This window comes from Clarias gariepinus, chromosome 18 (assembly GCF_024256425.1).
Source record: "Clarias gariepinus isolate MV-2021 ecotype Netherlands chromosome 18, CGAR_prim_01v2, whole genome shotgun sequence".
Lineage (NCBI taxonomy): Eukaryota > Metazoa > Chordata > Actinopteri > Siluriformes > Clariidae > Clarias > Clarias gariepinus.
This window is the reverse complement of record NC_071117.1, coordinates 7,837,316-7,861,885: the sequence shown is the minus strand read 5'-3', so window position 1 is coordinate 7,861,885 and position 24,570 is coordinate 7,837,316. Positions and strand designations below refer to the sequence as shown.

The 24,570-nt window shown below is 36.2% G+C and overlaps 1 pseudogene; it reads left to right on the top strand.

Annotated features, from left to right (window-relative positions):
• Nucleotides 1-24,570, top strand: part of LOC128507015 (sialoadhesin-like) — a 191,344-nt pseudogene that overhangs the window by 70,194 nt on the left and 96,580 nt on the right.

Below are 24,570 nucleotides of genomic sequence, written 5' to 3'. Positions count from 1 at the left end.
ACCAGAAGAGAGATTTTCATTTTGGAGCAAGTTAAAGAGCCTACAAGTTCTTTTTTGAGCTGAAAGTCAAGTAACAAATATTGTAATCTATAAAAGAAATGAATCATAATGACTATAAAAAAAGTTATTTTAGTGTAAAACTGTTTTGGTGTAAAATGAAGGTAGTGCTTTGAGAATATTTTGTGGTTGCAAACATTCACTTTATTTGGTGTTTCTGTCGAGTTCTTAATTACCTGGAAAATTTTTCCACAGGAAGTTTTTTACCCACCAAAATTCTTAAATGCTGTCATTTTAAGGCAAAGTTTAGTAAAAAAAATAAAATAAAAAAGATTAATAGAGCCAAATGACAATAATGTATACAGTATACACTTAGAGTTGAGCTAAAGTGTTTATAACTTCTTAAACTAAATAAGATTAAAAAAAATAAAAGGAAAAAATGTACATTGAGTGAGTATTATATACCCTTTTTCTTTCATATCTTAGGATCTTTACAATGGTAAATTACTTGTTTTACCTTAGCATGTTTTATTGTTGTTACTATTTTAAAAAAAGGAAGAATAATATTTAAAGACTTTCTTCTTTTAAAGAGCTTTCTTCTTTTCTCGTTCTTCTACTTTGGATAAACATGCATAATCCATACATAAATTAAAGTCATTATTTTGAGTAATAGAAAGTCAGAGTGATAACTGTAAAAAGACCAGCTTTGCTCCCTGTATACTGGACTCTCCCGAGTTGAAGTGCCTAGGGGAAGTGAGTAAGAAATGCATTGGGATGGTGCCATGTTTCAATCAGGAAACATGAGTGGTATCAGCTGAAGACACTACGAGCAGGTCTACAAGCTAAATTTAAAGTAAAAAACATGTAATTTCATTTAGCAAAATATAAATATTAATGACTATTAAAAGTTTTACACATTTTATTGACTAAATCATTCCAGAAGAAAACACTGTGAAAAGTTAAAATAAGAATAAACATGATTGCCAGATAAGAGTAACTTAAAAAGACACTTTTGCAACCATGGTTGAGTTTTTCTAGTTCATCATTTGCTGGTATTTTTCCACATAAAATCCAAATGCAGCTCACTCTGAGGTTTCAACTTCTTATAGCAAATTTAGCCTTTATCTTACTTCCCCTATACACTACTTGGTTACATACATGTTCTATATCTTGTGTTTTCTTGGTAAAAGTGAATGTTATTTGCATCCCCAAATTTTCTCTTTCAATTTGAAATAACATTGTATTTAAAAAGCTATTAAGATTTTAACCATACACGAATCTTATTTGAGTAAATGTAAAGATTCCCTAGTGCAAATATTACTTAAAAGTTCTCCATTTACATGTACACTTGAGGAAAATTAAAGTAGTCAACCTCAATTTTTCTAATTATGTAAAGTACAAATGATTTTACCATCTAATTTCTGGGTGGAAAAAAGACAAGAATGGGATTTTACCATTTCATTTATTTTTTTATCTATCTATCTATCTATCTATCTATCTATCTATCTATCTATCTATCTATCTATCTATCCATCCATCCATCCATCCATCCATCCATCCATCTATCTATCTATCTATCTATCTTTAAGCTTTTTTATGAATTACTACTTATCTCCACAACAAATGGAAAACATGGCCATTTTCCAGTCTATATACAAGTTTAATAAAATGTATTTATTCAATTTGTTGTTAGTTTTAAAGATTCCACAAACTGTATGGTAACACTTTACGGTACGGGTACATGAATTGCCATGAATTCATGAATAAATTCATGCATGACTTATGTGTTACTTCAGCATTAATGTGTCATAAATTATCAGGAACTAACATGAGTTCTAAGTCTTTCTATCATGACTTCAGGAATGATCAACCCATTAATCACGCCATTAACTAAGGTGGGTACATCACCAAAAAAAACCCTCCTTTCTATTCACTGTCGATAAATACATGAATCATCATGAATTCATGCATAAAATAGGATTATTTCATACATGTACAGTAAGACTACTTTCCTCATGCATGCATACAGGCGAGAACAGTATATGTTAATTAAACAGTATGTAACTAATGTTTTATATTAATTATGAATTGTCAAGCACGTTCATGTCTTCATAGTATATATATATATATTTTTATTGACATCCAAATACAGTAGTCACCATTAACTTAGCATTAACTTCTCATGAGTTCATCATGTGTGTGGCCCCTCAACTAAAGTGGTGACTTGATCCTTTATCATATACAGATAAACAGTGTATTATTGATGTAGGCATAATTGTGAAATGACATGAATATGAACATGAAAGTTTAAGCTTTTGCACACACAGTACACGGAGGACACAAAAGGGACTTTGATCTTAACTTTTTGCTTTCTTCTTAAACAGTAACCCAGTTAACAAAGTTCTTGTCCCAGTAAAATCAACATCAATGCCTGGAAAGAGCTGAAAAGAAATTTGGTACATATACCATGAAATTTTAGAAAAAAAAAAAAATGAAAAAAAGGCAACAACAGAACACAACAGCTTAGTATTTTTAAGGTAAGGAGCCATCTTCAAGCTACTGATGTAGATATGGAGTTAATTATGTGCCAAAATTTAACAAACAAACACAATCTGCTTTGCAAAGAAAAAAACGACTTTCTCACAAATGCAGTGTTTTGCAAACAAACACAATCCAATTTGCAAAGAAAAAAATTCAACTTTCTCACAAATGCACCCACCGTATTTTCTCACAAATGCACCCACCGTATTTTCTCACAAATGCATCCACGGTATTTTCTCACAAATGCACCCGACCTATTATTCACAAATGCAATGGAGCAACTTCCTCTTCCAAAACAGCAGATGGCGCTATCGGTCAATTTACTCTATTCTCCCGAGACCTCAAACAATGTGTTTATATGGTTTACCCTTATGTCCCAGAGGAATATGAGTGGGGAACAGTTTTGAGGTGTCCATTATATATCCAGACAGCCAGACATAATAACAATCCACTATCTTTAGGATAGAGCCCTGTAGGGGAATAATACAGTTATATCAAACCACAGTTGCATTTTAATTAACTATTGAAGGCTGAAAGAACTGCCATCATGTTTGGCTTTTTATATCCATACCAGACGTATGCGACATGATGCATCAAAATCTTTTATAATTAGTGATCATATCTACATTTAAATAATCTTCAACAAAGTTATAAGGGGGGAAAAAGCTATAAATGGACAGTAAACATACTGAATTACAGACAGAATTCTATTACAAACCTGCTTGTAAAAAGTTTCATAAATTTCATGCAGTCTAATACAATGATTCTTGCATTTTACTGTATCTACACCTTGCGCTGCAACAGCTGTCTACAATGTATGATTATACTACAGACACAGATTATTTAAATGTAGATATGATCACTAATTATAGTTAATAATTCAATAGTTAATTAAAATGCAGCTGTGGTTTAATATAACTGTTTTCCCCTACAGGGCTCTATCCTAAAGATAGTGGATTATTAATATGTCTGGCTGTCTGGATATATAATGGACACCTCAAAACTGTTCCCCACTCATATTCCTATGGGACATAAGGGTAAACCATATAAACACGTTGTTTGAGGTCTCGGGAGAATAGAGTAAATTAACCGATAGCGCCATCTGCTGTTTTGGAAGAGGAAGTTGCTCCATTGCATTTGTGAGAAAATAGGTTGAAAATATGGAGGGTGCATTTGTGAGAAAGTTGAATTTTTTTCTTTGCAAATCGGATTGTGTTTGTTTGCAAAACGCTGCATTTGTGAGAAAGTCGTTTTTTTCTTTGCAAAGCAGATTGTGTTTGTTTGTTAAATTTTGGCACATAATTAACTCCATATTGTAGACTCCTCATGAAATATTTAATGCTAAACAAAAATAAACAAATGAATAAATGGCACAAACGCATAGCATACAGAACATAGCTTAGTTCTTGTAGGAAGAATTTATAACTTAATCCAGTAAGGATCCATTGCCTTTTTTCTTTAGGGTAGGTGAATCTGTAAGTTCCTGCTCACAAAAAAAAACCCTGCAAGTTTCAACAAACCTTTTTAGGCTGTCCTTCCTTTTAAAAGTGGACCTCAACATGCGGAACAGATCTGGGTTAGTGGCTGCAAGTTCGGCAATTAGACATTGGTACACAATGGTATTTCGATCTATCCCAAGCCTTGCATAAGCTTCAGCTTTGCTGATGTGATCCTTTTTAATCTTCTCCAAAACCATGTTGTAGCGGCGGATGGAGTCGTCAGGGATTTTGACTGTAGGACAAGAAAATGCATTATTGGCTGATTTCTATTTAATTGAACCAGTCTAGTAATAGTGCTGTAATACAGTTTACAATTTTACATATACATAATCACTGAACAAAAATTAGCAAACTTTACAGTGGTAAACGAAGGTGAAAATTCGTAATTGGTCCATAGAATATAGATTTGTATGTGACAATGGGCAAAGAGTGGCAAATGCAGTATTGTGATTGCTTGCAAATCGCACACTTTAACCTTCCTCTTGTGTTAGGGTCAGCACCGACCCGTTTTTCTTTTTAAATGCATAAAACTACTATCTTATTTTGTTTATTGCATCAAGCCTTTTTGACTTTGTCAGGAATCTGTATTTAATTAAAATAAAATAAAAAAAACAATTGTACTAAACAATTGTATTGTGTCTCTTTGCCTGTGTGTCTCCTTACCTAAACAAACAAACAAACAAACAAACAAAGAGACATGTTCAGACATGTAAGGCTTTTAAATAAGACAAATTTAGTTTAGCCTTGGCGACTTGCAGAATCACATCTCCTGTTTGCAGCAGTCACAAATGAGAAAAATGTATGCTGCAAAAGCAAAATACTGTATGCGGCAAAAGCTTTATAAGAAAAGTGGATGTGTCAGTGACTGTGCCATCTTCTAACCAATAATATGTGTACAGTAAGTAGGTGTGTTTATACATCGTACAATCCTTACCAGGTTAATTAACTTAATACTACAAACATAAACATTATGGTAAAGTTCAGTAGCATAAAATACCGCCTTATTCTGAAGTAGAAATGTTTATGAGACACCATTTGCATTTGGGGTTTATTTAAACCCTACTGTTTTATACTGTACTGTATCTCCAAATATATCATACATATGTAATAAGATTCTGCGGTAAGAAAGTAAAGTATGTTACTTACTACCTCTAACCTTCCTGTTTCCTCCTAAATACTCCACACAGAAAATGACTTCATCCACACAATGACTAGAGTTAGAAACTTTTTATGTTCAATTTTTCTTTTTAATGTTTACTTCAAAATAATGCATTCGTATAATGCCAGTTGTAATGATAATAAACATTTTTTATTATATTTGGTTAACATGACTTTTATGTGAGTGTGAGAGGAGAAGTGGTCAGGGGTCAGTTTTTCTGGTCTATATATATATAAACAGGAGAGGACACTGATCCAGAATCAGCACTGAACAAAAGCAGGAGCTTTAACACAATTAATAATCTCATACAATACAGTAATATTGTTACTAAAAAAAGTGTGGTTGATGCACATGTGAGGAGCAATACTAAATAACTAAATATCACACATCACCAGTTTACTCTTAAAAAGAAATTAAAAAAAGAAAAGACACACTGGTATTCTTACCCTATCGTGGAAGTGGAATAAATCACAAAAGAAACACACAACACCCACACACGCAACTTTTTAACAGGTAGAAGAAGGAAGACCTACATCAGCAATGAAAGAGGAAGACACATGCCAGTATGTGTGTGAAAGTTAACAAGCCCCACATTTTAACAGTTTAAACCCTCAGAGCTGCTCCTGGTGTTTCCGTGTGGTTTTCTCTGAATGCAGGAGATGGACATCTCTTAAATAGGTCAGAAGGGCAGATTTTTTTTTTTTTTACTATTTAATTGCATAATGGAATTATTGATTTACTTATAAACCTAAATCATGCATTTTTTTCAATAAGTATAAATTGGTGTTTATGACATTTCTATTAAAATCACTGTCTCAGAGCAACATAAGCCTTTTTCTAGATCCAGATTATTTAGTTTGTGTAGAGTCTGTACACATAATTAGATTTTAAATCTAATCTAAAATGAGTATCTGTTTAATAATCTCATATTAATAAGAGAATGGTCTGTTATTTACTCACAGAGTTATTAAGTTATTCCTCACACACTGAATTGTACAACACACAGCGGTAATGGATAGTAACTGTAACTGCAGGTAACTGCACACTGCAGATTTAAGGATGTTTTTATGACATTAAAACTGAAAACTATATTCCATCTGATGATTACACAGGAAGCACTGATGATGTCACTCAGATTGACCCCTCCCCTTTCCCTGCTGTTTCTGCTCATGGATTCAGGTAATTTGTTAATATACACTGATTGGTTTTTCATAAATATATGAACAAACAGGATACACACACACACACACACACACACACACACACACACACACACACACACACACACACATATATACAGCGATCAGCCATATACCAATCAGCCCTAACAATATCATCATATATAACATGTATGCATAACATATGTATACACACTTACTCGTTATTTAATTAGGTACACATTTTTAACTACATATTAACACAAATATCTAATCAGTTAATCACACTGCTGCAACTCAATGTATTTACTCATGTAGACATGTTCAAGGTTTAAATTCAAATGATTTTTTTTTTGTCACATATGCACTCATACAAAGTACAATATGCAGTGAAATGCTTAAACGACCGCCCAAGAAAAAAAAAATATTATTAATAGGAAATAAATATGGAACAAAACAACATATAAAATATATAAGAAAAACCTAGCTGTACAAATATGGAAAAGAAATCTGTACAAATATAGAAAATATAGAAAACTACAGAATAAAAATTTGAGTTATGGTTATAGAAATGTCCGGGGAGTGTGCAAATATGCATGAATTTGTTTATGAGCAATGAGCAAAAATGAAAAAAAAATATGTGCAGTGTCCATAAATGTCCAGAGTAAGTGCAAATGAAAATGTCTATAATGTGTAATGTGCAAAAATGGTTTAGTCCTGTGTGGTGTTCTGATTGAGAGACTGTATCACCTGTGGGAACAAGCTCCTTGTCAATCTCTCTGTGTTCTTCAGGGAGTGGAATCTCTTTTCTAAACGCAACAGTCCTTAAAAAAAAGTCCTTAATTGGGGTGGCTGAGGTCCTTCATAATTTTCCTGGCCTTGGTTTAGCACCACTTGATGTAGATTGAGTGCAGGTCAGGCAGCTCTGTGCGAATGACGCATTAAGCTGATCGCACCAAACTTTGTAAAGCCTGTCTGTCCTGCATCGTGCTGTTTCCGAACCAGGTCATGAAGTTTCCCATCAGGGTGCTCTTTATGGTGCAGAAGTGGAAGTTCCTGAGCACCATGGAGGGCAGTCTAAAGTCTCTTAAGCATCTGAGGTGGTAATTACTTTTTTCAGATTTCCAATTTTCTCTAGGTAGGTCTCAATGTTATCAGTGATCAGGCCCACTCTGAAGGTGTCGCCAGCATACTTTATGATAGTGGTGAAGTTGGCAGTCGCCACGCAGTCATACATGTACAATAAGTACAGCAGTGGGCTCAGAATCCAACCCTGAGAGGCTCCAGTGGTAAGGGAGGCTAAAACATGTCCGGCCATTCCTACTGCCTGTGGTCTGCCAGTTAGGAAATTGGAGATCCACTGGAGATTGTTTTACTTTACAGCAGTGATTTCGTTAGTATGCACTCACACGAGTGTCATTAGCGATGTTCCTTGCTAATTTTTTCCGACAAAACAGTCTTTCCGATAATGTCTCTGTGTGTGCCTGCGCGCATAAATGGAAACACTTATCTGTCTGGATTTTTTAAACTTTTTTTTTAAGGTAAAGTGCAGGTTAATTTGTTTTATTTTTACTTTATATTATTTATTAATTATTTTTATTTATTTATTTTTTGGGGCTGTGGAACGAATAATTTAAGTTTCCATTATTTCTTATGGGACAATTTAATTTGGTTTACGAGTGTTTTGGAATACAAGCCCGCTTCTGGAATGAATTATGCTCCAGGCTCCAGGTAAGGTTCTACTGTAATTCCCCTTTCTAATGTTCAGATGGGTAAGTGATGTGAAGGACTGAAACTGAAGTCAGGGCTACCAGGCAATAATTTTTGAGCGAAGCAGAATAGGGTTTCTTTGGGACAGGAACAATTATGGACTCTTTAAAAAGCACTGATTTGTCTGACAGAGACATGTCCATATTCATCATCCTGGATGTTGGTGCTTTATAGTCCGTTATTGTCCTTAATCGCTGCCACCAGCTCCTGCAGTCACTCTGATAGAGCTGTGACTCTAGTTTTCTCCCATAACGCTGCTTTGCCTCCATTGCAGCTTTCCGAACATTGTACTGTATGATGTAGCCTTGTATGGGTCCATGTCACCCAATGCAAGTTTTGCATTAAAGTCAGTGGTGCGAAATCTCAGAGTGTCGTGGATGGTTTTATCCACCCACGGCTTTTGATTGGGAAAGAGAATCAGCTGAGGTTCAAACCGAGCATCACAATGATGAAGAAAGGTGACTGGTGGGTGTTGGTGTCAGACTGGCTAGTCTGAGTATTTTTAAAACTGATGATCCACCGGGGTTTTCATTGACAAACATCTCTAGGGTTTCATTCTGCCTTGTGTCAATGGTTTAGGCTTTTGGTAACTTTTGGAAATGGTGTGGTACTTTGAGATTCTTAGTACCAATTGAGAATTGTTTAAATGCCAGAGTTTTGTTGCTGACTACGTCCTGATAGCACCTGGATGGCTCACTTCTGGTAATGGATGGATGAATACAATTTATGTTATTAGTGTTTTTTTGGGTTATTTTGTCTGCATCTCTCTCTCTCTCTCTTCCTCTCTCCTGTTGTCTTCACTGTATGACCTGTGGAGCTTTTCACTGTGTAAATTTAGTCAGGACATAGCAGATTTTGGCATTGGTCAGTTTCTTGCATGCGTCTGCATTATCAACATGTTTCTCTTTTGCAGGAGTTGTTGTCTCCCAGCCTGGGTGGAGTGTGCATTACACACCAAGCTACATCTGTGCTTTAAAAGGAACGACAGTGACCATGGGCTGCACTTACACACATCCACATGGTTACAAAGTTCAGAAAGTTTTCTGGAGCAGAGAATTGGTTACAAGTGAAGAGCCTCCTGATCTGTCATTAGACCCAACGTACCAAAGTAGGGTTCAGTACCTCGGAGACACACTGGGCGATTGCGATCTCGGACTGAATAATGTGACAAAACAGGACCAAGGAAAATACTACTTCAGGTTTATAACAACCCTTGGAGGAAAGTATCAAGGTAAAGATGGAGTTAAAATGTCTCTTACAGGTAAGATACATCAGCTGAAATAACACACTATTTTATTCATTGTGAGCCAATTTATTTGACAACAATTGTAGAATTTGTCATTTAAGAAGTAAATTGTCTCTAAAGAAAACATTCATCTCTATAAAGGGCTTGTTGAGAGTGAGCATTAGCTTAAGTAGTCTAGCGAGTTAACGCTAAGGTATGAAACATGCCATTTTTTCAGCTAAGATGACTTGTAAAATATTCATGTAAACAATTTCAAAGTGAATGTTTTTCAGCCAATTTGAACAGCTGATCAAAATCAAACTTTTTTTATTTTGTTTCATTCTGAAACACTAATAAGAACAGCCTTATGGGATTACAGTACTACTTAGACACAGTGCTGGTGTGAGAACTTCTAGGCACTTCTGACACTTCTAGGCACTCTTCAAAAAAATCTTCTCATGTACATCTCCTGTTGTAGAATATATTTCCGCGCTGTACTGTTAACATTATTTGAAATAACTTAAGGATACAAAAGTTGCTAATGTTAATTACTTATAAGTTAATAACTGATGCCAAAGACACTTTAAAAACAGAAATTCTAAATCTATTAATAAATTAATACAGGTGTAAATTGGCTCATAATTACTCTGTACACAACTGTGTAGATGAGTGGCCTCCTAGCCCATACTACACGGTGCTTTACAGTTGGAATGAACAATTTACCCTAAAGAAAGATGAGCGTCTGTGGACACAATTTACATTTACTACAAATAATAATTATAATAATAATAATAATAATAATAATAATAATAAAGCACTTTAGCAGCAAGATATAAAAATACACAGTTAAATATCATGAACATTAGACATGGTTTTACCTTACTGCATTTTGCTAGTTGATCTGTAAAAGGATTTATGATTCAGAAGCTAAACAATAAGAGATAATAACAGTAGAGCTGACAGTAATCCGCACAGTCTGCACTACATGTTTAACCTCTTTCCTCTCATTCACAGAGCTTCAGGTGGAGATGATTCCTGATAGTGTGGTTGAGGGAGATGATGTCAATCTCACATGTAAAACCACCTGCAGCCTGACTGTCACTTCAACATTCACCTGGTACAAAACTGGACGTCCTTTACCCTTCGTCTTCTCCTCTAACCCTCTCCGTCTGCAATCAGTCAGTCAGAGGGATGCAGGCAGTTACAGCTGTGCTGTACAGGGTGAAAGTTATCGTTCCCCTGCTGTCACTCTTGATGTCCAGTGTAAGTACAGATTTGTTTATAAACATCTAAAACTAACAACACTAAAAGTTCATGCTGAATCCAGATGTAAAATGAATCCCATCAGTCATGAAGCTGTAACTAACAGTAACACAGATATGATAGTATATTGCTCTAAATTATAGTCTTGTACACAAGTCATCAGTTAATATGACGTTTCACACAAAAAAATTTAAACATTACCATGCAAGTGTATTAGCATGAAAGGATGACTGCACATTAGAGAACTTTACATGTGTTTTTTTTTTGTGCTACCTGTGCTAACTTACTAGCTAGCTTAAGTAATTATGGCTTTTATAGTCTGGTTATTAAAAAATAAAGAAAACATTTGCATATTGTTTCTGTCTCTAGATTCTCCAAAAAGAGTATCAGTGTCAATCAGTCCTTCTGGTGATATAGTGGAGAACAGTTCAGTGACTCTGACCTGCAGCAGTGATGCTAACCCACCTGTGAAGCTGTACACCTGGTATAAGGTGAATAAAAGCTCACCTGTAGGATCTGGACAGAGTTACAGCTTCACATTGAGCTCCAACAGCAGTGGATGGTTTTACTGTGTGGCTCAGAATAAATACGGGACTCAGAGAGCTGACGCAGTGTTTCTCACTACAAATGGTATTACAGTTATTATAACAAATTACACTTTGTAGTATTAATTAAATTGAATGAGTAATAGCTGAGTAATATTCGTCTGCACACAGGGCACAGGAGTGTGGTTCTGTATGTAGTTCTTGGAGTCATGGCTGTATATGGATGTTTATTTGGCGTTTTATACATGAGGTAAGTGTTTGCATCATTTATTCATTTACATTTTTTATTACTTTAACATGCCGTCATGGTGATGAAATGGTCAGCACTTCAGGGATTTAAGGCCTCCCACGACACCTGTACACAGAATACAACGATATAGACAATAAGTAAGTCATTGAGACTACCTTTATGTTTTCAACATGAACTGTAACATTATTATTATTAAATTTAGGAGCAAAAGAAGGAGAGATGCAGCTGAAGATGCCAAGTCAAATCAGGCAAGTCAACTATAGAACTATGAAATGGTCCTGTGTTAAGACAACAGACTTGTGCTTTGATTGTAATTTAATAAAAAAACAGAAAAGGAGCATGTATAATGGTTTAGTCTTGCAAGTTTAAGTTTTAGATATTTATAGCAAGTTGTCCTTTCTGAACATAACCCTAAAAGACCTATTTATTAAGGAAGCCACTGACATTGCAATAAAACACTATTTTCAAAAAAAACTACCATATATATATATATATATATATATATATATATATATATATATATATATAATTTCAGACATTACAGGGTGCTCCACAGAATGCTCTTTGTGTTAAAGTATTTTTTTTTAAAGCCAGTGTTTTGCAGGATGTATTCTTTTGTATTCAAGTAAGCATTAAAATATTTAATCATGTAGCCACCTACACGTGTACCACAAAGACACCAAACTCTCTTACAGTGAGATGATTTTTTATTTTTATTATATGCAAGATATATATTCCCCTCTGTAGGAAAATACCTACAGCAATGTGAACTTGAGTCCTGCATCAAACAATCCAGCAAATGATCCAGATCAGGTCACTCAAGATGATGTTCAGTATGCTGTCATCCAGCACTGGAGTGACTCCAGGATGGTAGAAAGATCTGCAGGGCAAACTGCTGACTCAGGGGCTGCTGAGGAGGTTCAGTATTCTAATATCCAGTACCGGCGAGAAAGAGTGGTGAAAAAGACCCAAGGGGATTATGATAAGTACAGTAATGTCAGCTTTAATCGCACTGGTGCTACATACAGGTTAGAGAAACCAGTATAATCAGAATGTCTAAGCCAATTCTTTGGTCATTTTAATATAACTTGAATATATCTTAATATAATCACATTAATATTGCTTTATTTAGATGAATATTTTCATATATATTTGTTTTTGTGCAGGTCTGCTGCTCCTTCCTTCGAAGATTCATCAGTGATTTACTGCAGCTAAAGGAAATTAAATTCTACAGATCTGTTCAGGAGGAATGTGAGATCGTCATTCACCCAATTATGAGCAATGGAAACTAAAGCTAAAATTTCTTGGTTGAATAGAATTTCCAAATTAAAGTTTAAAATCCATGACCTTGGGACATGTTTATAATACTTATGTTACTTCTGCTAATTTCTTATAAGCAGCAACTTATTTAGCTTTTAATGTACAGATTGTACAGTAAATGGAGGACTTCTGTTTTTACTTAAGTAAAACTACTTTTTAGGTTAAACAAATGTGTCAGAAGACATATCCTGTGTTCTTGGCAAAGATGTAACTAAAACTACATCAAACAAAGAAAACAATTAAAGAGATTGCTGAAACTTTTACAATTTGGTTAAGATATAAAAACACATTATAAATCCTATAATAGTAATAAGCGATCATCTTCAAGGAAAGAAGTGTGGTTGAGAAAACATCCCGAATAAGCATGATGGGAGATCACTTAATAGCTTTGTGGAATAAAATAATAAAACAAAACAACAGTAGAACTCATGCTTAATAGTAAAACGAAGAGCATTTTCACACATGCCAAGAGAATTCATGGGATGAGAGCACTAAACAGCTGTGTTGCATATAGAGATGGAGCCACGCCAAATAGCCGCGACTGTGCAAATGGCGTACGGCTGCCCTATGCACGCCGTGAACCCCCCCTTCTTTTCCTTTTAGAAAGGCGTGTCAAGATTTCACAGTAAACACGCCCATTCAAGCTCTATTTATTAATTTACCTGGTTCCACCACTAGATGGCGCTTCGTTTTCAAGAACACGTTAACACACAAGCCAGCAATTTAGCTGAGCTGAGATGCAATCACGTGATTTTAACAACCCACCCCCTCCCCCGCCGAACTGACGCTACCAAACTGCACTACAGAGATGAAGATGGCGGCTTAATGGTCTATGCTCGGTAAGTGGTGTTTTATTATATAAAGTTTGTTTGGTGTAGTTTACAGTTTATTTCCCAGTTTAGTTTTGAAAATTACTGGCAGCACCAGCAGCGGTCAGATGTAACTTTAGATAACTTAATGATCTGTTTACCAAGTCTGGAGTTAACATTACAGCTTACTGTTAGTGTCACTCCTCTTTAACCAAAAAAGATGCTAAAGCTTCGAAAATACTATTAATGTCCCTATTACAAAAGCTGCACTACCCGAGGAAGAGTGTTTGTGAAAATGCCTTTAGAGTCTGAACGCGTGTTGTCTGGATAAATTCAGCATTTATTTATTCTTTGGGTAAGAGTTAATCTGCAGGTTATTTCTGTGACTGGAATATGATGTGATGCAGTTCATGAAGGACACAAGCTGAGGATAGATGTACAGGAGCTTGCGAGGTAAATGCTCATAACCGGGTTTATATTTTTCTTAATTTGGCCGTAAGTTTGCGCGGTAGCGCGAGCGCTTAGTAAACGACCTAGATAAAAACTCTGAAGTGTTTATCAGTTAAGGGGAGGGGGGAGGTGTGTGTATGTGTGTGTGTGAGGGGGGGACTTCAGTACTCTGTAAGTTATAGTTTGGTTTCAGAGATAAACTAATGCTCATATACGAGTGTTATATTGCTTATCTTATTGGTATGAAAAGCGCATTAAGTAAATTCTCTGTTAATTTAATGCAGACGATAATACAGACAGACAGTGGTTAACGCAAACAAAGTTCAATGGGTAACATTAGCACAGGCAGTTTTTTTACATTCCAGAATTCCCCAAAACAGTATTTTACACACACTGTGGTGTAGGTTTACTAATATATTTTATTTTTATCACAACTAGATATTCTGTAACGTTTATATATCTTTGTCTTTACTACATTCTCCTGTTGTCCTTAAGCAAAGCTCCGCTGTGGAGGATTCGGGGGTCAGACGTGTGACGGTTGGCGTTTGGACCCACTGGAGGAGCTTGAACAAGCTGTTGAGAGAGCTGTAGAAGAAATCACAGTCCAACAGCTTTAGAATGATGTTTTGTCAGGTCTATATTTGCAATTGCAAAACGTCTGATACTTTGGGGGAAACAAAGAATTAAACTGTTTTATCTTTAATAGTTTTTAAAATCTATATTTTTATATAAAAGGACCAATTCAATTCAATTCAATTCAATTTTATTTATATAGCGCTTTTAACAATGGTCATTGTCCCAAAGCAGCTTCACAAAAAAAAAAGAAAATATTTAGAAAAGAAAAGAAAAGAAAATATTTGGAAGTGTGTATGTGTGAGGAAAATGTGTCTAGATAATAATGAAATGAATGAATGATGAATGAAATGTCTCTGATGAGCAAGCCAAGGGTGACGGCGACAGTGGCAAGGAAAAACTCCCTGAGATGGCAATAGGAAGAAACCTTGAGAGGAACCAGACTCAACAGGGAACCCATCCTCATCTGGGTGATAACAGATAGAAATAACATCAAGTGTGTTGTGCAGGTGAAAGTTCAATATATCAGAAGTTGTGTAGATTCAGTTCAGCAGTAGGTGCAGAGGGCAGATGGGGTCAGGATCACTGGAAGCACAGGAGCAGGATGTGTAGCTCCAGCCATCATAAAGCAGAATCTAGCTGGAGCAGGTCCTTCTCAAGATGCCTTAGAAACCTCGCAGGGTTGGCCTTTGTCTACTGAAGCTGGCACAATCTCCAGATGTCTCAGGATGGGTAAAAAAATACAGAAAAGATGGAGAGAATTAGCGTAGTTGCCATTCAGGATAGGTGTACTGGAGTATGAGGTTATGGGATGAGTTACGCGTATGCCAGATTAAAGAGATGCGTCTTGAGCCTACTTTTGAATTGGGAAACCGTGTCTGCTCCCCGAACAGTGTCTGGAAGGCTATTCCAAAGCTTTGGAGCCAAATATGAAAATGCCCTGCCCCCTTTTGTAGATTTTAAAATTCTGGGAATTACCAGAAGTCCGGAGTTTTGTGATCTTAAGGGACGTGGTGGATTATAGCGTATCAAAAGACTGGTTAGGTATGAGGGAGCTAAACCATTTAAAGCCTTGTATGTAAGTAGTACTATTTTGTAATTAATTCTAAATTGAATAGCTAGCCAGTGCAGGGATGATAATATAGGTGTTATATGATCATATTTTCTGGATCTAGTGAGAACCCTGGCGGCTGCATTTTGGACTAACTGTAGCTTGTTTATTGAGGATGCAGGACAACCACCTAGTAATGCATTACAATAGTCCAGTCTGGAGGTCATGAATGCATGAACTAGCTTTTCTGCATCAGATACGGATAGGATACTCCTAAGTTTGGCAATATTTCTAAGATGGAAAAAGGCTGTTTTTGTGATATTGGAAATATGATTTTCAAAAGACAAGTTACTGTCTAATATCACGCCCAGGTCTTTTACTGTTGAGCTAAAAGATAGAGACTGATAAGCAGCTGGTGTTATCTGGGTATTTTAATGACCTTAAAGCAAAAATAAAACATGTATTCACCTGTTTTATACAAATTACTGTATTACCTTTGACTAGTTTTGGAAGAATAAATTTAAGTTTTAAAGTCATGTGTGCGTGTTTTAATTGTTGGGGTATTGAAAAAACCATTAACTTCAACCAACTACTTTAATGGGCAAAAAATGTGATACAACTTTTAAATAGTCAAATGGTTGGGCTAATAATAATAATTATAATAATTAAGATTATTACTGGTCATAGAAACAAATGAAAACAACAGTTAAACACTTGATCATATTGTAGCATGTCCCGCATGCCCGTGAACCATCCCTAACACATGTGCCCGCAGAGTCCGCGGCACCAGCAGCTATAAATATTCGCCAGTGCCGCACAGCTGTTCCCAGTGGCGGTAGAGTAAACCCTCCCACAACGCTATTCGGTTAAACTGCGAGTGGAGAGCTTTTACCTCTAGGCCCAGGTGAGCGACCGCAGTATATTCCGGTCTCTGTCCCGCTTTAACCCAACCTACTACCTGCTGCAACGCCGGATCCTTCTCCTGCTTGGCAATTAGCTGGTCACAGTCCAGCTGTGTCACTGGCGAAATGACTACAGGCGGTGGTTTAGGCGACGCAGTTACTCTGCTGCACGCCGGCTCAGACGGCTGATTACCGACGGGGGCTCTGGAGGACTGCGCAGGGAGAATGTTCTGATTCACGGGGTTTGGAGAGTGTTCAACGTTGCGACCACCCACGCGCTCTTCCACCCGCTCGCAGTACCGACAACGCTCGTTGCTGCACGGCCGGCGGGAAAAAGCATCAGCGTTAGCATGCAGTTTTCCTGCTCTTTGCTGAACGGTAAAATCGTAGTCCTGCAACCGCTCGATCCAGCGCGCTAACTGCCCCTCGGGCTCTTTAAAACTAAGCAACCACACTAACGAAGTGTGATCGGTCCGCAGCAAGAAGGCTTGCCCATATAAATACAGCCCAAAATGTTTAAGGGCCACGACGACCGCTAGCAGCTCGCGCCACGTGATGCAGTAATTCCTCTCCGGTCCAGACAACGCGTGGCTGAAGTAGGCGATAGCACGCTCTTTGCCCTCGGAAACCTGAGACAGTACAGCCCCCAGCCCTACATCGCTTGCGTCCGTGTTGAGGATGAACATACGAGATGCGTCAGGATATTCGCACGCGCGTTTGTGGCAAAATCCTTTACGAACCGGCGATAGTAAATAAACACGACGCATCTGAACTGTGTGTTTGCTGTTTGGAGACAGAGGCAAAGCCCCCAAGAGAGAGAGAGAAAGAGAGAATCGCGTAGATGGCAGAACTCAGTTTATTTTGTGTTCTTTTAAGTTTCTTAATTAATAATCCCCTGCTATCTCCAAACGGAAAGGTCTTCCTGTGCGCATCATAAGCACTCTTACATACTCCTATTTCATTGACCCCCTCGAACCCCTGTTAGGGCTCTTACACATTATAACATCTTGTGGTGCGGTTCACCACGGTTCACCATACTGCATCATTTAACATGAATAAATTGTTTAAATGTATGTATCATGAACTATTAATCACTGATTTATGTAAATGACTCTGTTGTTTTAGTCACAGGTGGCGGCTTTTGCAGGGCAGACAAAATGTGGGATTACTGGTATTATAGTGGTGTATAAATACTCGATGAATAGACACTGCCTTTTGCAAAATGAGAGTAAATTAAATATCAATAACAGTACTGCTGCAGATATGCAACCAAACACAAATAAAAACTCCTGTACTAAGGGCTGACTTTTGCGAAATCGGGGCATGCACGCCGATATGTGAGGAATCTAAATCTATAGTTGTGAACATCTGAGACATCAGTAAGAGTTTTGGGGAAAACCTGTTGTCACCTGTTCCAGGTGTCAATAGGTTTTACATATTCATGAAAAGTCGTGGATTATTCAGTGAAACAGAGGCTCTGCTGAAAAAAATTAGGCACATCAGTCACTTTACCCAAATAAAAGGTCTTTCTGAGTGTTATAATTTAGTTGTAACATAATAGGTATACAAACTGAACAAATGGTGTACACTAAATACTCAACATAAACTGAGTGCAAGGATTAATAAAACTAAGCGCGAGGATTAATTAACCAAGATACGTTTTTCTTAGTCCCGTTTAAGAAATCTCAAATGGAAATCTCCATGTCTTCCATTAAACGGATTAAAAACAATGTCAATTTTAGAATTTAGAATTCAGACGATTTGAAATCTACACAAATTTAAGAAAAGGCCTGAAGCACTGCAGGTTTTTAAAAAGGGCTTAGGTCCAAGAGGGCTTTAAAAGTAAACCTCATCCCAGGAGTTGACTTGCTGACTTGTTATCTTTAAGTGGGGAGGGGTGCATTTTAGTTCTCTGAATGCAGATGTGAGAACAGCTGAGACATGTTCACACCTGGGGAAGTGGGGAGGAGTGAATTATTTCTATATGAATGTTGTCTGACATTGTAAAGCACACACATTAACACTAATACAACAACAACCCGGAATAAATAGAAATAAAAGGCTCTTGCATAAATATTATTTAGTAAAACAAAATTTCTGAAAAAAATCATATGAAACATTTACACAAATGTAAGAGAATACATTTTTTTAGTTATTTTAATGTTCTATTTTAAAAGTCTATCTTTCCAGTTATTACCATATTTAAAGTTTGATGTCTTTAAATGTTACATTTTAAAATAATAACAATAAACAGATACAAACAGGGATGGGCTATATAACCGTTAATTCATTGTACAGAGAAAATTGTCAGCAAGTGAACAGATTTTTTAATATTTTTTAACTCATTATTATACAGTAAATGTCAATAACTCTGGTTTAGATTTTTCATGTTTGCTGTATAAAGTACTCGGATGTAGAAATTACCATCACTGTAGTATTTCTTTGATACAACACATTGTTTTGTCTTCTTTATGACTTAAGCTCTAGTTACTTTAAAAAAAAAAATCCTGTGACTGAAAAACCACTTGACGGTCATTTCACGAATTACTTTGAAATGCGACTGATTTATTTTGGTCACTGACATGGTGCTGTCTAACATTTTCATGATATTTAACGCAAGTTACCTGAACACAACAGCTTTATATCTCCTGATTAATTAATAATATCATCCTTCATAAATGCTCAAACACACACCAAAGTGTTACTTTTGCTTCCTCTTTCCTCCGGATTATTGCCCACTCGAAATTCCACCACGCACATGAACCGAAACAATACAAATGTTAGAGTTAGTTCTACTTTTATAAAAAAAAAAAAAAAATCAATAAAATAAAATTTTTTGAAAAAAAAAGTTCTTCTGTTTATTGTGAGTAAAAGTCTGATGCCACATCAAATTTCAGCCTGCTACAGCCATCACATTCATCGTTCGACCATCGTTGTAGTTGTGTGAGAGAGCGCACTGGTCTGGGGTCAGGTGTTATGACCAACAGAGAGTAAAAATTAAAGAGTGATTTCTTGACATTTAAAGGAAGAGAAGATTAATTTAGCAATGAAAGAGGAAGAAACATGCAACTCTATGGGTGAAAGTTAAACAGCAACCTGGACAAGTTTAACAGTTTAAACCCCCAGAGCTGCTCCTGGTGTTTCTGTATTTTCTCTCTGGATGCAGGAGATGAACATCTCTTAATGAGGTCAGAAAGATTTTTTTAGCAACGTATTCCATTTAAATTTTACAATTTAATTAGTAATCTATTTGCATATTAACTAAAATTGCATGATACTTGCATTATACCATAAGTCGTTAAGTCATTCCTGTTACAAAACATTGTCTGTATAAACACAGAGCAACATGATACTAGTCATATGAATTGTATGATATGAAATATAAACTGGCTTATGTACTCATATATTATAAAATATTATGGTATGTTCATGTCATGTGCTTCTTTTTTTCTCTCTGTTTCTTTATTGCTTTCCTTTAATTTTTGCCACAAACAAGTCATAAGTATTTCATCTTATTGTACTGATTTGATTCATTGAAGTAAATTGAGTTCTGTGAGCTTTGATTCAATTGATTCACTACTGGAAGGGATACACATGCGAACACACACACACACATGGTCATATAAACACATTTAAACACAGTGCACAGAAAAGGGTGGAAATATTAGTATTCAAAGATTTTGATCAGAAAAAAACTTGTGTAAAAAGTATAGTACTGGTTCACATTTAGCAATCAATTAATCTGATTCACCCAAATGATTCATTCGAGATGATAAAAGAAAAGCGCTGGTCATTTATTATTATGTACTTTTAGTAATTTGTGTTGTTAGGGCCCAAGCACTAGTAAGAGCAGGACCCCTCTTATTTTCCTAGGGATTTTTTTTTTTTTTTACTTACCCTTTTGGGCTTTTTTGGGGTCTTAACATGCTCAAAAACTTATGAAAATTGGCAGACACGTTGTCTCCTAGGGAATATTATACGATTGGCAAAAAAACGGGCCGATGTGATCTAAAGACACCGAAGATGCAAAATTACAAAATCTAAACAGTATTTTCTATCTGTGATGATTATACAGGAAGTTATGATTTCACTCAGATTGACTCCTCCCCTTTCCCTGCTGTTCCTGCTCATGGGTTCAGGTGAGTCATTTACAAAAAATAAATATATATAATAAAATACAAAGAAATGATTAACCTTGGGCTTTATTGGTATTTGCTCGCCAGTTCAATTATCAGTCCTTCTTTTATGCATCTCTCTCTCTCTCTCTCTCTCTCTCTCACTCTCTCTTTGTCTCTCTCTCTCTCTGTGTTTTTATTTTGCAGGAGTTGTTTCTCAGAAGTGGAGCGTGTATTACACACCAAATTCTATCTGCACTTTAAGGAAATCTACTGTAATCCTGGGCTGCAGATACACATATCCAGCTGATTACACAGTTCAGAGAGTTTTTTGGAGCAGAGAGTTAGTTACAGATAAAGAGCCTTCCGATCTGTCATTAGAGCCGAAGTACAGAGACAGGGTTAAGGACCTCGGAGACAGACAGGGTGATTGCGGTCTCAGACTGAGTGGTGTAACAGAACAGGACCAAGGCAAATACTACTTCAGGTTTATAACGACCCATGGAGGAAAGTACCAAGGTAGAGATGGAGTTGAACTGTCTGTTACAGGTAAGTGTTATTTGAAATAACTTTGTTCTGTGTGAGTGACAGCAAGTGTTCCATGATTTTCCATTTGAGAGGATACATTTTTACTTAGCTGTGTGAGCGCTAGCATTAACTTTAGTCATCTAGCTTGCTAGTTAAGTGTAACTGAAGGTAAAAAAAACTCAACTTTTTAACTAAGCTGAACATGTAAAATATTAACATGAAGACCTCTCCAGTTGATGTTTTCCAGCTTCCTTAGTATTGTGTGTGGGGGATAAATTACCAACATGAGAAATAAATTTATTTAAATTTAGTATATGTATTCAATACTCATTGATTCCTATGAACTATTAGATGTAGCACTGGTCTACGGTGCCGTGAAAAAGTATTTGTCCCCTCCCTAATTATTATTATTATTATTATTATTATTATTATTATTATTATTATTATTATTTGTCACACTTAAATAATTAAGATCAGCAACCAAGTCTTAGCATTACACAAACATTAAATGTCAAAAAATGTTTTTTTGTTTGTTTAACTAAAAACTTTTCTGTTTTACATTTTGACATAATAGATGGTTTTTAAACTTAAATGGATTGTAAACAGATTGAGTGAATTAGTGCTACAGTATGTTTACTCTCTCTGTATGTGAACAGTGTCCTAGCATGCATTTACTGCCCGGATAATTTCATTAACATTAACTTATATGATTTGTATGGGGACTTTAAAACAGGTATTAACCCAGAAAAACTCAAATATTGATAAACATGTGCAATCACAGTTCTGTAGAACAGTGAATTATTTTGCATCTTGGATGTAATTCAGTTCCTTTAAGTCTCCCGCTGATATACATTTCCTCTATTAAGCACCTAGGTATGAGTATAGCCTAACTATCATGATTCTGAGTAACTGTACATAAATCTTTTGTTCTATGTGTAGATCATAAACCCTTAGATATAAAAAAACAACCATTTGAAAAATTTAAATATTACAATCCTTTTTTTCATGAAAAATTAAATCTAAACAGTAAACTTAATATAAACACAGCTCGCTTAAGTCAAAATTAGGGGGAATATAAATACATCACAATAGGTCTTGGTCATTATAAATTTTCCTGTCCGCGAAGTTTGCCACCCAGAACTAAAGTACAATGTAATTTCATTACCATCTTTCTATGCGAAAAAAATGCATCCCAAAGTGCATGAGGCTTTTGCAGAAATCATTGCATGTTTTCTTGTCACTTGTTGCATGTGACATCATCAAGAGCTATGATGAGCAATTTATGAGCTGGGGAGAACATGCTTGGGGATATTACCACCTAGTATTTATTTAAATGAGCTCGCAGATGTTAATGTTGGGTTCAGAAAAGTAGCAAAATATATATATTTTTTATTTTATGTAAAACTGGAAAAAAAAACTGATTACGGAATGTTAAGCAACTATAATGCTGTTACTGTATATGCATATATAGAATATATGTATATATTCTGTGTATATATATATATATATATATATATATATATATATATTCTATGCATCTATAATACTTACCCTATGAGAACTGGTGTACATGTCTTACGGACACTCCAAACCATTTACATATACAGTATGGCATAGGTCGGCAATTAGCGGCCCCCGGGCCACATGTGGCCTGCAAGCAAAAACATCTGGCCCGTGAGATTGTTTGAACTAGAGAATGAAAATAAATAAATTATATTTTTTTTAAATCGGACTGACAGTCTCAAAAAAGCTCTTTATTTGGAAACCTCATTTTTCCGAACAGAAATATTTCAATCGATCTTAATTATTATTTGTTATATCTGGATACGAGGGTGAATAAGCGCATCAGCGAGGTGCAGAGCGAACGCTCAACATGCAAAAACAAATGACGTCTTGTTGTGCTTTGCGAGCACCCAGGACGCTTTTAGAGATGCGCTAGTTACCTTGTGTTAGGATGTGAGACCTCGCACCAAGATCCTGTTGCTGTGTGCATAAGCACTTTTCAGGGCTTTGATCTTGCGCTTTCGTGCCTCTGTCTTTTGAGGGAACGGAACCTTGAAGTTAGCATGCTTCGTTTCGTGGTGCCGTCTAATATTGTATTCTTTGCATACCGAGACAACTTTGGTACAGATCAGGCAAATGGGCTTTGCATTAATAAAACTGGGCAGGATGAATGCATAGTTCTCTGTGTATTCATCATGAAAGATCCTGTTTGCACTGCTAACTTTTTCTTTATATTTTTTGATAGTGCCATTTTTTTTGCAGCTAACAGCAACACGTGGAAATGTGTGTGTGGGTGGTTGTTGTTGTTGTTTTTAACAGACGTGCAGATAATTAATAGCGCCCCCAATGGCCAGTCAGCAAATTTAACCTACATAAGCCAGCTTAAATGTCTCAGTAAGTCTGTTTTGTCACGAGCGCCTACCATTTTCATCCTCCCCTATTAATTCAATAAATTAGTCATTGTTTTGGTTGTGGCCCACTATGTAAAGGCTTGGAAAAAATCTGGCCCGAGGCCAAACTTAGGCATTGGACTACGGTTCGGAAGATCCCAGGTTTAAACCCCACAAACACCAAGTTGCCACTTTTGGGCCCTTGAGCAAGGCCCTTAACCCTTAACTGCTCAGATGTATAATGAGATGTAAAAAAAATGTAAGTCGCTCTGGATAAGAGCATCTGCCAAATGCCTAAATGTAAATGTTCTGGTGATGATTTTTTTTTTTTTTTTTGGCAACAAATTCCTCACCTTTGTAATACAATGTAAGGTCACTTTCACTGTCGCTTTCATGCCCCTCACAGGTATTTTGCACTTTGGCACTCAAGCAAAAAACTTTGGACTGATTGGCTGTTGTTGTTCACTAACTTGTGTTGTGTAAAAGGCCGTTGAAGGAATCTGTATTGATTAGAAATAACCAAAGCATATTACGTTGGGAATACACGTTATTCCCACAGTTATCCTCACAGGTTTTTCTTTCCTTGCTCTTATTCACAGAGCTTCAGGTGGAAATAATTCGTAATAGAGTGCCCGAAGGAGATGATGTCACTCTTACATGTAAAACCACCTGTAGCCTGAGTGACACTTTAACATTCACCTGGTACAAACATGCAAGTCCTTTATCCATCTCCTCTAACCCGCTCCATCTGCGATCAGTCAGTAAGCGGGATGCAGGCAGCTACAGCTGTGCTGTAAAGGGGCAAAGTTATCGCTCCCCTGCTAAGACGCTTGATGTTCAGTGTAAGTACAGATTTATTCATTCACTCATAACCTAGCAACACTAAAAGTACAGTAAATCCCAGTAGTAATGAAACAGTAACTAACAGCAAAGAAAAACTAATATTATGATGTTGCTTACAGTTATTATCTTATACCTAATTTGTACCTGATTTGTAATTGATTCTTGTTGTCCTCTCATGTT